The following is a 13,083-nucleotide window of genomic DNA, read 5'->3' as shown; positions in this document are numbered from 1 at the left end:
AAGCCTCGCCCCTCCTCCTCCATCCCTAGCCCAGGTTTGGAGGCGAGTCCCCTCTAGTGACTGAGCCGCCTGCACGTTGGCGAGCGTCTTTCTGCTTCTCTCGCATCTTTGTCTCCACCTCCAGCCAGGCTCCGGCGCCCCGCACAGGGTCTGCAGCGGCCGCCGCAGCAGCAAAAGCCAAGTCGTGCCCCACACGGCAGCCCGGGGCCGCACCCTCACTCGGTGGCTGCGCGCAAAGACGCCAGCCGCGCCACGCACCGCCTGCGTCCTGCGCCCTGGCCACAGCGCATCCACGCCGCCGCGGCGGTCGCTCCGGAGCGGAGCCCGGCCGGCGGGCCGGGTCAGGGTGGGTAGCCCAGTTTGCAGCTTGCTGGAGGTGGCGGCCGCTGCAGTTCTGGCAGCGCGCACAACCCTAGGCATACGCACCAAACGCCTCCTCCCTGCGCCACGAGGATGGAGCAGCCATCCCAACCCAGGACTGGCGCAAGGTAAGGTGCAGCCGCCTGTTGCTTTACGCAGAGCGCGGGATCAGCTCCCAGTCAGGGTGCCTAGGCCATCTCTCTGGGAAGCCAAGAACGGTCACCGCAGTTCTGAGCCTTGTTGGTATAAACCTCCGGGTCCCGTTGACACATATCTTTGGAAAGACCCCGCCTGGAGAAGGGAAGTCGACCCTTTTCGCTCTCGTGCAGCCAGGTGCCTTGCAGCAGTCTGCAAACTTTTGTGACCCTCCCTGCGTGGTTCTCACCTGGTGCGGTGCCTGTTCAGGTCTCGCGTGCGCCCTTCCCCCAGCTTCCCTTGCCTTAACGCATATGCCCATTTCTCTCACTGTGTTCTTGCAGTTCGACTTTTTGCTCCCTGCAGCTCCGGTTCCAGAGGCGAGGGCTTGGGATCTAGTGGTGCTCCTTAAGCCTGTATCAGCTGGGTTAGGGGAACAGGGGGCGAACTAGGAGAGGTGGGACTTAAGGGAAGGCTGCTGCCACCCTAGGTCTTCATCCGGAGCGGTGGGTGTCAGACCGCTCGAGCCCGCCACCCCCAACTCGACAATAAAAAAACCTCCGAGTGTCTTTCGGTTATGGTTACGTGCCCTGGGAAATGCAAGTGCTGATCTGGGTGGGTGAAATAAGTGGTTCTGGGAAGAAAAGATCCCTCTTTAGGATGCGGGAGGTAGTGGAGGATGAGATCTGCCCAAGGGTGAGGGAGTTGGAAAGGCTCTGCTAATGTGGATGAAAGGGGCAGCCCACTGTCGCCACTGAAAAGGATTTGCAAAAAAGATTGATGCCCGGTGGGGGTGGAGGCCGCTGGTCTGGGTGTGTAAATACAGGGGGAGGGGCTAGGTACCTGGGAGGTCCGGAGGTGGGAAGCAGCCCTAGAATTCCTGCCTAGGGGTATTTAGGAAGGCTAGCTGCCTCTGCCGAGGGTAGAAAGAGCTCCCTCCCCAGGAACAGACAGACCTCTCGGCTACAGTCTGAATGCGTTGGCATCTTGGGCGGTGACTGAATGTTCAGATCATGGACCGTGGACGCTGTCCCTGGCTCCAAGAGGACCACAGCCTCTCTCCTCTGGCACCAGATCGCTTCTACACCTTTTCATCTCCGCAACCGGGTCGGTAGATCTACGCCCACCTTCTCTGACAGCATTGGGGCTTCAAGGATGTCTCCACGTCCTGGAATGAGAAGGGGACTCTTGGCCTGATCCCTAGGGTTATGTGTGAGAAGCGAAGGGGAGTCCCTAACCAGCTCTCAACAGATAGACTGGGGTCCCAGCCCTCCTTAGGAGAGTGCAGGGCGGAGGCTGCTCTGGGAGCCACCTTCCCCTGGCTGCTTCAAGGTTTGCACCTGGGCGGAGTAAAGAAGGGAGTGGGGGAGCCCTGAGCTGGGTTAGGAAAGATCCTTCCTTGCCTTAGAGCTGGAGGGTGTGTGGAGAAGGGGGTGTGCACAGCTCCTCCAGTGAAGGGAGACCCAGCTTCTCCACATGGTCTCTGGAATCAGAGGCGGGTCTACCCACTTCGCAACCTCCAGATAGATCCTCCTGGTTGTTTCTGATGGTTTGGTGTATGCAGAGGTCTTCCTTTGCACCCCAGCCATCTGGCCTTCAAGACCACTCCTGGGAAGGGGCCTCCTGCGCCCATTGCAAAAAAAAAAAAAAAAAAAAAAAAAAGAGTGTCCTCTTTCTTGTCTCTAGTAGCCTCCTCCTCTCTTCCCTGGTAGGAAACACATCTGGAAGATGTCTGGAAGAGGAGGTACATAACCCTCTTTACCCCCTCTCAGGGACACTTTTTGCTAAGAGTCCCGTATGTCTCTATTCCCCACCTAGATGGGTGGGAAAGCAGTTGCGGTCTGTGTTTGTTTAGAGCTGTGGACAGCCCCCAGCTTCTCCCTGCATGAACTCCTCAGATTGTGGCTTCTAGCAGGACAACCTTCCCTGGATTGCCCTGTGATTGTCTCTCCTATCCTGAACTACCTGGGAAGGAAAGCAGAAGTGGAGTCATGTTGCTTGGCCTCTTAGTCAGAGCCTTCCAGAAAAGAGGTGGACTATCAGGGCTCTAGGGATAATTCTATGGTTGTCACTCCCATTCCCAGGAGCACCTGGGGCAGCTAGCTCTCTGCTTCAAAACAGACAGCCCTGGAGCTCTAGGACAAAGAATGGGGATTCCCTCCAAAAAGCTTCTGATGCTTTTCTGGGGCACAAAGGTGGCCACACCCTCCCCAGTCAGACCTGGCTGGTGACCAGCATGCAGCTTCTTCTGAACCACCTGGATGTCTGAGGTAGGACCCCAGATGTCAACCAATCTGACAGGTTTCTGGATTCCTCTCACCTGGATTTGTGTTCTCCTTCTTTTTGAAGAAATGGGGTGGAATGCCTCATCTCTTGGGAATTTGAGAAAAGGCTTCAAAGCCTTCTGACTCTAAAGTCAGAGTCTGAGGTGGCTTGGGTCAGTGGATGAACTGTGTTGGGGAGACTGGGGTGATAGTAGTGTCTCTTAACATTCGACCAGTTGGTACTGCACGAACGGCCAGACACTAACCAGGATGTTGTATGTGTTTGTGTTACTTTTAATTTACAAAATAGTCATGAAAGTTAGGTGAAGTAATTGTGCATGATTGAGTAAGTGGGAAAATCAAATCATGGAGAATGGGTTTGCTCTGGGTCACCCAGCCAGAACATAGTAGGCAAGCTGTGTCAAGCTGTGTGGTCCAAATTCACAAGCAGATCTTGTAGTAAAGGCTGTCCACAGGAGAGGTGACTGAACGAGGCCCGTTCTGCTTTGGTCTCCGCCCAGGGGTATATGTGAGTACCCCGGAATCTGGAGTGTGGGGAATGGTGGAGACTGTCCCTAGAGTCGGAGTCTCTTGGGGGGCACCGGAAGCCAGTCTCAGAATCCAGCTGCTATTGACCCTCTGCTAACACGTTAGCAGATGTGGGAGATGGTGTCGGAGATCTATGTGTGATCTGCTTTTTGCTCAAAAGTCAGAGGCCTTTGGGGTAGCAAGAGCAGTCCACAAGAGAATGTCTTTCTGGGGGCTAAATGAGAACACAGCATAAACTGGGAATTCAGAGACAAATATTCCTCCCAAGGGGGCCAGTTGGTGCTGGGTACTACCTGTCAGTGAGTTTGTAGCATAAGTAATGTGGGAACCATTGCCTTTCGACCCCTGGGTCCTGTGAACTTTGATTATGTACAAATAAATATGTATTTCTGATGTATTTCAACACCTTAAAAATACTTAGGGAAAAAGACTTGCTTATTTTTTAAATAGGTAGTTTTGCTTATTTTTCCATAAAAATGCTTTTAATCGGTATTACCTGATAAAATGAGTACCCTACAATGGAAAAATCACCACAAACCTGGATCTTTGGGAATAAAAATGTAGTAGACTATTTATTTATAAGCCTTCAAATCAACAAAAATTAACTAACCATGGAAACCTTTAATGATTCTAAATAAGATTAAATGTATTACCAGCCATTTTTGAAAGGTCTTATCAAGTTTGAGTAGTTTTCTCCTTTTCTACTTACAATCAGGTGCATAAGCTGAGAAATTGCAGAATATCAGGGGAAAGGTCTTTTTTTATGCAACCAAATGCATTGGTGGATTTTTCCCTGATATCTGGCCATTCATTAGATTTCTGTGCTGATGTAATTCTAAGTGTAGCAGTGGACCACACATACTTTTCTGCTCGCCGAGCTCCTTTTCTAGAGAACACTTTGCAGCCACCTAGGAACTCTGTGGACCTCTAGGAAGTCTTGCGGAGTGGGATTCTATGTGCTAAAGGTAGTTCACGCACTTTCTCTGAGCTCATAGAAGACAATCTAAGAAAACTCCAGCTGTAGAGTGGGAAAAGCCCACTGCCCAGCTCTACCAGGGTGGCAGGAATTATAAATGAATGTAGAAATTTGGTAGCTCTTATGTCACCTCCAATTTGGTGACAGTCCATCACAGAGATCCTGTGTATTGGATCTGGGTATTGACTGATGGAGAAGAAGAAGGTGAGGCCTGCTGGAGAAGCTCTGAGTGACAGGAACTCCAGAAGCAATTCTGGCTCATCTTTTCCATCCATCCACCCATCCATCCATCCATCCATCCATCCATCCATCCATCCATCTCTCCCTGCTCTGTGTCTGTCTGACAAATTCCAGGGTCTCAGTGTTTCCAGGGACTGCACTCATTTTCTAGAGGGTTCATTAAAATGAATCATAGTTTTATGTAAATAGAAAAATCCAGACACCTGCCACGCTCTTCAGGGAGAACCATAAGTAATCAGTTTGTCCCCAAAATGTAACCATCTCAAGGTAGGGACACTGGTTTGGTTAACACACAGTAATTGAGGAATAAGATAATAGATGAACCCTTGAAATCTATTGTGACAACATGACAAGAAATGGTCTCTTCTGAGCCTGAGAGTCCCAGGAAGCTGCATGGACAGTCTGGTCAGCCATTTCAGGCTCTTCAGACAGCCCATTTTCTTACTCCCTGGGCACCTTTGTGGTACGGTACCCCATCAGGTGACTCACAGGGTGCTGTCACAATTCCCCAAGCACACCTTAAATCCTAGAAATCTAAGTTTGTAGACAACAGAAAAACTAAGCAACCATGAGGGGAATCACAAGAAGAAATGAAGTCTTCTTTCAGAACGCATAGACTGTAAATGCTCATGCTCTCCGTGGTGTGATTATACATTAATTTCATTTTATGTTGATATTTTAAAATAAATAATTAAAATCCATAGCATCCAATTTAGATTTTGACTAGCAAGAGAAGACAAAATAGATTTAAAGCTGAGTAGTATTGATGCATTCCATTAATCCCAGCACTCCGGAGGCAGATATAGGTGGATCTCTCTGTTTTAGCCTAGCATGGTTTGCAAAGAAAGCTCCAGGACAGCTAGAGAGCCAAAGAGAAACCGAATCTCAGCCCAACCCTCTACACCCCCCCCCAAAAAAAAAGATTCTAAGGAAAGGGTTTGAGATAATTCCATGAATGAAACAAACCAATAAAACAAAATAAAAAGATCAAAATGGAACCAGAGAAGCTTTTTCCTCAGGAATTCTGCCTTAAACCATTATAATAATATCTTAAAACATGTCCACATTTGAGTTCTCTATGTTATTAAAATTTAGCGCTGTTTTATTTATATATTGTGACTATGAACATTTTTTGACAATGCAGAATGGATAAGGCTTTTAGATTAGAGATAGCTGTCAACTTTTGTGTACTCTTTAAAATGTCTTAGCTATTGAAGCAGCTCAGCTCAGCATGTGACAAGGCCATCTCCTGTGACAGTGAACTCTGCAGTCTTTTCTTGAGCCGTGTGACATGGTCAGTTCCTGTAAGAGTGAAGTCTGGGGTCTTCTTTTGAGTCTGTGGTATTTTTCCAAAGTTGTAAATTAATAGAACGGTCCATGCAATTCTTCATAAATGAATGAGTAAGTCTCGGAAAGAGAACTAATGCCGTGAGAATGGGTTTTCGTCTTTGAGGGATAAACAGATTATGAAAGATTACATTCATCAGTTCTTTCCATGCTAAACTCCTAAGCTATATTTTATATTAATACTTGCCCAGTGCAAATGTTACTATACTCTTAGGCAGTTTTCTTAAAGAGTGTTGTAGTGCTTTTTATTGGGGAAAAAAAGAAAAACAATATTAAAATGTACCTCAAACTATTTTCAGTACCATGGAGCTAACTTGATAGTGCACTCTGCTTCCAAATATAAGATAGCTTCTTGTTTTTCTTTACTTTCCCCTTAGTCCCTTTCTTCTTCCCTCTTTTCTGCCCCACCTTTTCCTCCCTCTTTCCTGCCCTGCCTTTCCTCTTTGGGTTATTGATAGGGTAGGCATTCTCTTTGCTACCTTACTGGGAGGAACTTTCACAAACCTGTCTAGACAAGGGCTGGTTTGCAGGAACAGTGCACTGTTTTGCTTAAAGCTAAAGTGCAAGTTGTGAAGCTTCTCCCTGGCTCTCCCCCAGGCTTCTATTCTAACCTCACCTCTGACTTACAGGAACAGACCTCCTCCAGGCCTGCCTCCAGGGTTCCCTCTCACAGTGAGTAAGCAACATGCTTGGCTCGGAATTTTGGGTGAGGAGGAATGTCCTGATTTAACCTCTGGGATTCCCTACATGGGCCACTGTAATTCCCTAAAAGGATGCTTTCCATGTATCTCACACGGTTAGCTTTCATCTTCCTGTTAAGAGTAGTGTCCAGACATTTATTGGGATGGACTGTCTGTTCTTCCATCTGTGTCTCAGAGATCCCTCTCATCAGTACAATGAGCGTTATTCCTACATGGTATGATGGAGTATTAGGCAACCGAAGCTTCTGCTGCAGGAGGGCCATAAGTGGCCTTCCGCTGCAAGAGGGCAGGTGCAGGAGGGCCAGGCGAGAGGCAAGAACAGCGGGAGAAGAAGGAAGGTTGGAGAGAAGTGGTAAGAAAGACCACAGGGAACTGAACCAGGAAAGAAAGAGTGTAAGTACCAGAGAGTGACATTTAATATCATCCCCAAGGCCAAGGGAAACAAGATAAAGGAGTGTGAGGTCTGTCGCATGAAATGGTGATGAACGTTAAAGAAAAGTAAGCTAAGGTGTTTCTCCTTGTCTGTATCTGCTCAGAGGGCCACAGTTCTTTCTTACATATCAGAATGATGCATTACTGTTCCTTCCGTGTCCCCAGCCCTGGCCTCTTCCCGCCTTCTATGCTACAGTGCCTTTGGCAGGTCAGACGAAGCTGTGGGACTCTGAAGCAATACATTTAAATGTATTTCGTATATGTAAGCTTATTCATCAGATTCTCTTGCGGCCATTGTTGCTCTTCCCTGTGGCTCCTATGGAATGTATTTTAACATAACCTCTGTGGTTGGATTAGGTGCTACCTTATCAAGGAAGCAATGAGAGTAAGTGCCACTGAGAGATAACTGCACTGTGGTGTGAACAGGCCTTACCTGTATCTGTGACAGAGCCGTAGCTCTGCCAGTTCCCATGAGGCCTGCATTGGCATTAGAGTGCAATGCTGTGTTGTGATAGAAGAGCTAACAAAAAAGTTGTGATTTCTGTCCATTAAAGTCATGGACTGGTCACTTGGTCTTTGTTGGTGGATGTCTTGCAAGTCTTTGGACCACCTAAGAACACTGCATCAGGGTGGCCACTACATTTGCCAGGCAGCCTTGGAGAACAGAAGGACCCTGTTTGTTGTCCAAGCTGCTGGGTGTAAGTTGAGGTGAATCTTGGTGAGTTGTAATATACAGATTTGGTGGCTGCTTTAGCTGCTGAACCTTTTTCCTAAGACCAATTTTCACTTCTCCACACCAAGGCAGTGCTTTTTCTTCCCTACTCATAGGCATTAAGAATGTTGGAATATTAAGGAGATTGTTAGCTGAAAGAATATCCCACATCAGGACAACTGCCAGGTTACAGAATGCTGTACTAAGGATTGGAAAAAAGTTTCTGGGAGCACCTGGCCCAGAAGCACCTGTGGGTGGGATGAAGACTGGCTGCATTTTAGCTTCCAGCAACAGCTCTTTTGGATAGCATCCCATGGCCTTGGCCTGTAGGACCCAAAGTGAGGCTGCACTGCCAGCTTCCTCGCCAGCACATTTCCCTTTCGGGAACCCCACTGCCAGTGGTTTTGAAAAGCTTACTTCCTTTCCCTGAGCAGTTTCCAAATATCAGGAAACTTCCAGAATGCAGGCAGGTGGTTAGAGGCCCACGGGAAACGTCCAGAATCTGAAGAACTCTTAAGCCGGGGAATGGACGATGGACTGCAATAATGGTGTGTTTCCTAAAGAGGTGGCTCTCATCATCCTGCACTGGGGACAGTGACTGAATGTCCCACTTCTGAGGTGAACAGTTTTATTTGTTCCGACTGATGAAACAGAGCCTGCTTAGTAGAAAAACAAGTTCTTCAAGGAAACCTTTAGCTTAGAGAGTACTGCCAACATCCCAGAAAACAAAATAATCTTCATGTATGTATAGGTTCATCTTTCTGATCATATGCTGGCATTGGGCTGGCCACCTGAAATGCTCAGTGAGAGGACAAATGGGGACTCAGACCCCTCAAAAGCCCCTCCCCCCCCGCAGCATGGACTCTAAGATTGAGGTGTGTCTTTTTGTTTATAATCCATGTGAACCGCTTCACGCTCATGTTTGCTTAGGCGCTAATCCAGCGATGCTGGGTAGACATCCTATAATCCTGAGGGCCAATGATACCTGGAGAACTTTTGCAACCCTAGAATTAGCAGATGGGAGTAGAAGCTACAGAGGTACAAGATCTGGGTGATGAGAGAGCAGGATGGGTAAGGGTGTGATGGTGGGGACGGGTGTGACAGGTCAACTTTCCTTGTAGAGCTTATTGTTTGGGGCAGGCAAGAGGTAGAAGAGCTATACAAGGATTTCCTGAAATTGGACTGTGTGAGAATACATCTTGAGTCCAGCTCTGTTACTCTCTACTAAAACCATTACATTTGGTCTGGTTGTACAGGGAAGATTTCATCTGGAGGATGAACTCATGGTCCTTCACTGGCTATTTCCCGATCCTTTTTTTATTTTTTAATTAGTAACAATTTATTCACTTTGTATCCCCCCTGTAGCTTCCTCCCTCCTTTCCTCCAATTCCTGCCCTCCCTCTCCCTTTTTCACCCATGCCCCTCCCACAGTCCACTGATAGGGGAGGTCTTTCTCCCCTTCCTTCTGATCCTAGTCTACAGGTGTCATCAGGACTGCATTGTCTTCCTCTGTGTCCTGGTAAGGCTGCTCCCCCCCTTAGGAGGAGGTGATCAAAGAGAAAGGCAAAGAGGATGGACATCAGAAGGAGAAAACAGGGAACAGGGCAGGAGCCTACCATAGAGGGCCTCTGAAAGGCTCTACCCAGCAAGGTATCAAAGCAGATGTTGAGACTTATAGCCAAACTTTGGGCAGAGTACAGGGGATCTTATGAAAGAAAGAAGTGGGAAATAGTAAGACCTGGAGAGGGCAGGAGATCCACAAGGAGAGCAACAGAACCAAAAATCTGGGCACAGGGGTCTTTTCTGAGACTGATACTCCAAGCAAGGACCATGCATGGAGATAACCTAGAACCCCTGCACACAGATGTAGCCCATGGCAGGTCGGTGTCCAAGTGGGTTCCATAGTAATGGGAACAGGGACTGTCTCTGACATGAACTGATGGACCTGCTCTTTATTCCCTGTTTCTTTATGTATCATCTTCCTTGGCCTCCTGTAAGCACCTCTGGGCCACCGCTTGTTGGACTTGTCGGGCTTGTCGTACTGACAGTTGTTCTCATTCTTCACTTTAGTGTTATATTGGTTTTTTTAAAGTCAATGGGGTGAGTGTTTACACCACAAAGAAGGACACCTGTCCTGAAATCTAGTTGTGAAATTTTCCTGCAAACATCACTGCCCTGATCTACTTTTACCATTTTATTTTCAAAAGTTTGCTGCTCTTTTCATTTCTCCTTCCCCCCTTATTGTTGCAATATATTTACTGACACATATGTCCATCCATCTAGAGCTAACCTGATAAAGTTCTGCCATTTAACAGCCAACAAAGTGACTTGGATATCTTCCTGTCTTTATTATGCCTCAGTTTTCTCATATATATATATACACATGCTGTATATACATGTATATATACAGCATGTGTATAATGTGCTTTTGACAGTGCCTGGCACCTGACAAGTAACACTTAAGGTGATGTTATTGACATCAAGCCAAGCATAGCATTGATAGCTGACTGTGTGCTCTGCACTGACATGGACCTGTGAAAAGAGGTTAACAGGGCCAGAGAGGTGGCTTCTTGGTTAAGAGCACTTGTTGCTTTTGACCTGAGTTCAGTTCTTAGCACTCACATGGCAGCTCAGGACTATCCATAACTCTAGTTCCAGGGAATCCAATCCCTCTTCAGGCCACTACAGGCACTGCATGCATGTACCACACAGATACACATGCAGGCAGAACACCTGTACTCATCATATAAAAATAAAGATTAAGTAAACAAATAAAACAAGCATGGGAAGATGTTCCAGAGCTCTGAACAAAGCTTGTTGTCTGTTCCAGGGTTATCAAAATTGACTTCCTAGAGCCTGAGGCAGTTAGACTGACTGCAAAAAATGATCATAGGGGCCCCTCCAACAATGAAGACAGATGAGGCAACACGTTAGCAGAGGCAGAGTGGGGACCCCTTTGTGGCTCTAGGGGAAGAGGGTTTAATTTGCTTGGGGCTTTGAGGCTCCAGGAGGTAAGTTGCTGACTCCTGTTGTCTCTTGACTGTACCCAGCCCGGGCAGGATTTCAGCTTTTCTGAGCACAAGCCTGAAGCTCAGGTTGTGTCTGAGAGCTCCTCAGTGCATTGGTTGGACTCAGTCACCTAAAATGAATGTGAAAGCCTTCATGGCAACATGGGGCTGTAATTTCAGCACTTAGGAAGTTGAGACAGGAGGATCGTGAGCTTAAGAATGGCTTGGGCTACAAAGTGAGAGCCATTTTATTAATGCAAACAATAATAATAATAATAATAATAATAATAATAATAAAAAGCAAGACAGAACAGACGTTTGGCCTGTATTCAGGCTCCCACCACAGAGGGGAGTCTAAGTTCCAAGCCTGTTTAAATGTGCTAAGGTATGCAACTGAAATTCCTCACTGTGATTGTGATTCTGCCTGTCAGTATAAGTGAGCATAGGTGAATCCAGTAAGCTCTAACATCACTTTTCTGCCAAATGCTTACTGTATTTCTTGCCCTCTATACCTTACTACGAGAAGTCTTTGGATGATGGAAGTCGAGCCTGTGCAAATCAGACAAGTGTTGGTATAAGCCACAGGTCCCTGTGTTTTGTGACAGAAGCAGACCCAGAACAGACTCAAAATAGCTCAGTCATTCCCAAATGCCCGCCCATGCCTACTAAATTCAAACAGTGGATAAAGGAAGAGATCTAAGGACACATTTCCTGCTTCCTTCTGTGCACAACACTCTGTAGAGCCTGATTTTGCATGCTGGAAATCTGAAAGCCAGAGATCAAGCAGGGAGTTGGGAGTCTGTGCAGCAGGAGTGCAAGATGCCATGGAGCTCCTTGGAATGTTCAGTTAGCTCCTTCCGGGAGGTGAGGGCAGAGCTTCTTTCTGTTCAGGGCTCATTTACACCAAGTGTCAGTCAGAGTGCTATCAGCCTGAACTTGGCTTTGTCATTCTTCTCTCTTGATCCTTTTCCATTCTAGTCTAATTTTGATCATGCAAGATTTCAAGGACATGATCAAACCCTGCAAATCCCTAGCTATTCTTAATTGAGGGACTGAGCTCAGTGGACCCTGGCTTTGACATTGTCAGGAGACATACATACACACTCCACACACATCATTTGACCCATATCACATCACTGGATTAAAAGAATTCTGAAACTGTCTTTGTGAAAACTTCAGGTTTATTATACTGTCACCCATGTTGTTGTCTGATTTGAGTTATCCTTATTTATTTACGTGTTGCCCAGTTCAGCATGGTCACAGGTAGTTTCAGTGAACCAGGCAAGCCTTGAAATGGGATACCTGAATAACAAGAGCTTCCTCGTTGAATGTTTAACCACAGTTGCTTCGGGATCTGACCTGAACTTTGAAGTTCTACTCACCCCTAGACACCCAAGGCCTAAGTCATCTGAGTCCTAAGTACTGACACATCTTTTGTCTTTGTAGATCTTCCCCAGCTCTTCCTCTGACCACTGTAAGTGCTGATCCCCAAAGGATCCCAGGCACCCCTTTTCTGAGTACGTACATCTCACACATGACACATTACCTACTCAGCACTGGCGATATTGAATTTGTTGGACATAAAGATGGAAAAGCAAATGCATCATAATTCAAGCCTCTGGGCGGTAGCATTTGAGGATGGAGCCTTTGAGACATGGTTAGGATGAGAGGGTGTCATGTAGGTGGCCTTTGAAATGGCATTGCTTCCCCATAAAAAGAGATAGCAAAGCTTGCTTCCTCTCTCAGTGCAAGGAAAACCTTGTAAAGACACAATGAGAAGACATTTACTGCTACCCAAGCAAAGCTCATGCCAGACTCAGCCCTGCTGCACCTTCTACAGCAAGAAAAAGGTAAGATAAAAATTTCTATTGTTTGAGCCACTCTGATTAATATCAGCCTAAAAGGAAGTTACTATAGGACAATATGGGGCCACACCTGCCTCCAGATGAGGAAGAAGATACCTGCTTCATCACCAGGGCTAACCTACAGTCTGACCTTCAACACCTATGTACCGATTGAATGTGTGAACTCTAGTGAAGAGAATAACAGGTATTCCACTTGGCTAGTTTGGAAACAGTTCATTCAATGTTAAAGAATTCCTGTAATGTTAATTTGAAATAAAGATAAATTAGATTTTCTTAGGAATATATACGCTCGCGCGCGCGCACACACACACACACACACACCACCACCACCACCACCACCACCACTACAAGATGTTAATGAGCTTGCCTTTCCTTACCCATCACCCCATGGAGACATAATGATAGTAAAATGAATGCAGTCAGCATGCTTTTCTACTTACCCAGCATGCAGCAGGCAACTGTGTCTAAGCATTAGCGATTTTATCAAGGTCTCC

The 13,083-nt window shown here is 46.8% G+C and overlaps 1 protein-coding gene across 2 annotated transcripts in view; it reads left to right on the top strand.

The window, feature by feature from the left end:
• Positions 1-291: 291 nt before the first annotated feature.
• Positions 292-13,083, top strand: part of Lrrc3b (leucine rich repeat containing 3B) — an 87,231-nt gene continuing 74,439 nt past the window's right edge. The window contains exon 1 of one of the 2 annotated variants that reach the window (XM_055599095.1): positions 292-488. The gene's annotated coding sequence lies outside the window, so the exon portion shown is untranslated. Of the gene's footprint in view, positions 489-1,020; positions 1,603-13,083 lie in introns of those variants that run through there. The other variant, XM_055599097.1, reaches the window with a different exon arrangement.

Source organism: Psammomys obesus, unplaced genomic scaffold, assembly GCF_907164565.1.
Source record: "Psammomys obesus unplaced genomic scaffold, mPsaObe1.curated_primary_1811, whole genome shotgun sequence".
Lineage (NCBI taxonomy): Eukaryota > Metazoa > Chordata > Mammalia > Rodentia > Muridae > Psammomys > Psammomys obesus.
This window is presented reverse-complemented; position numbering and strand designations above follow the sequence as displayed.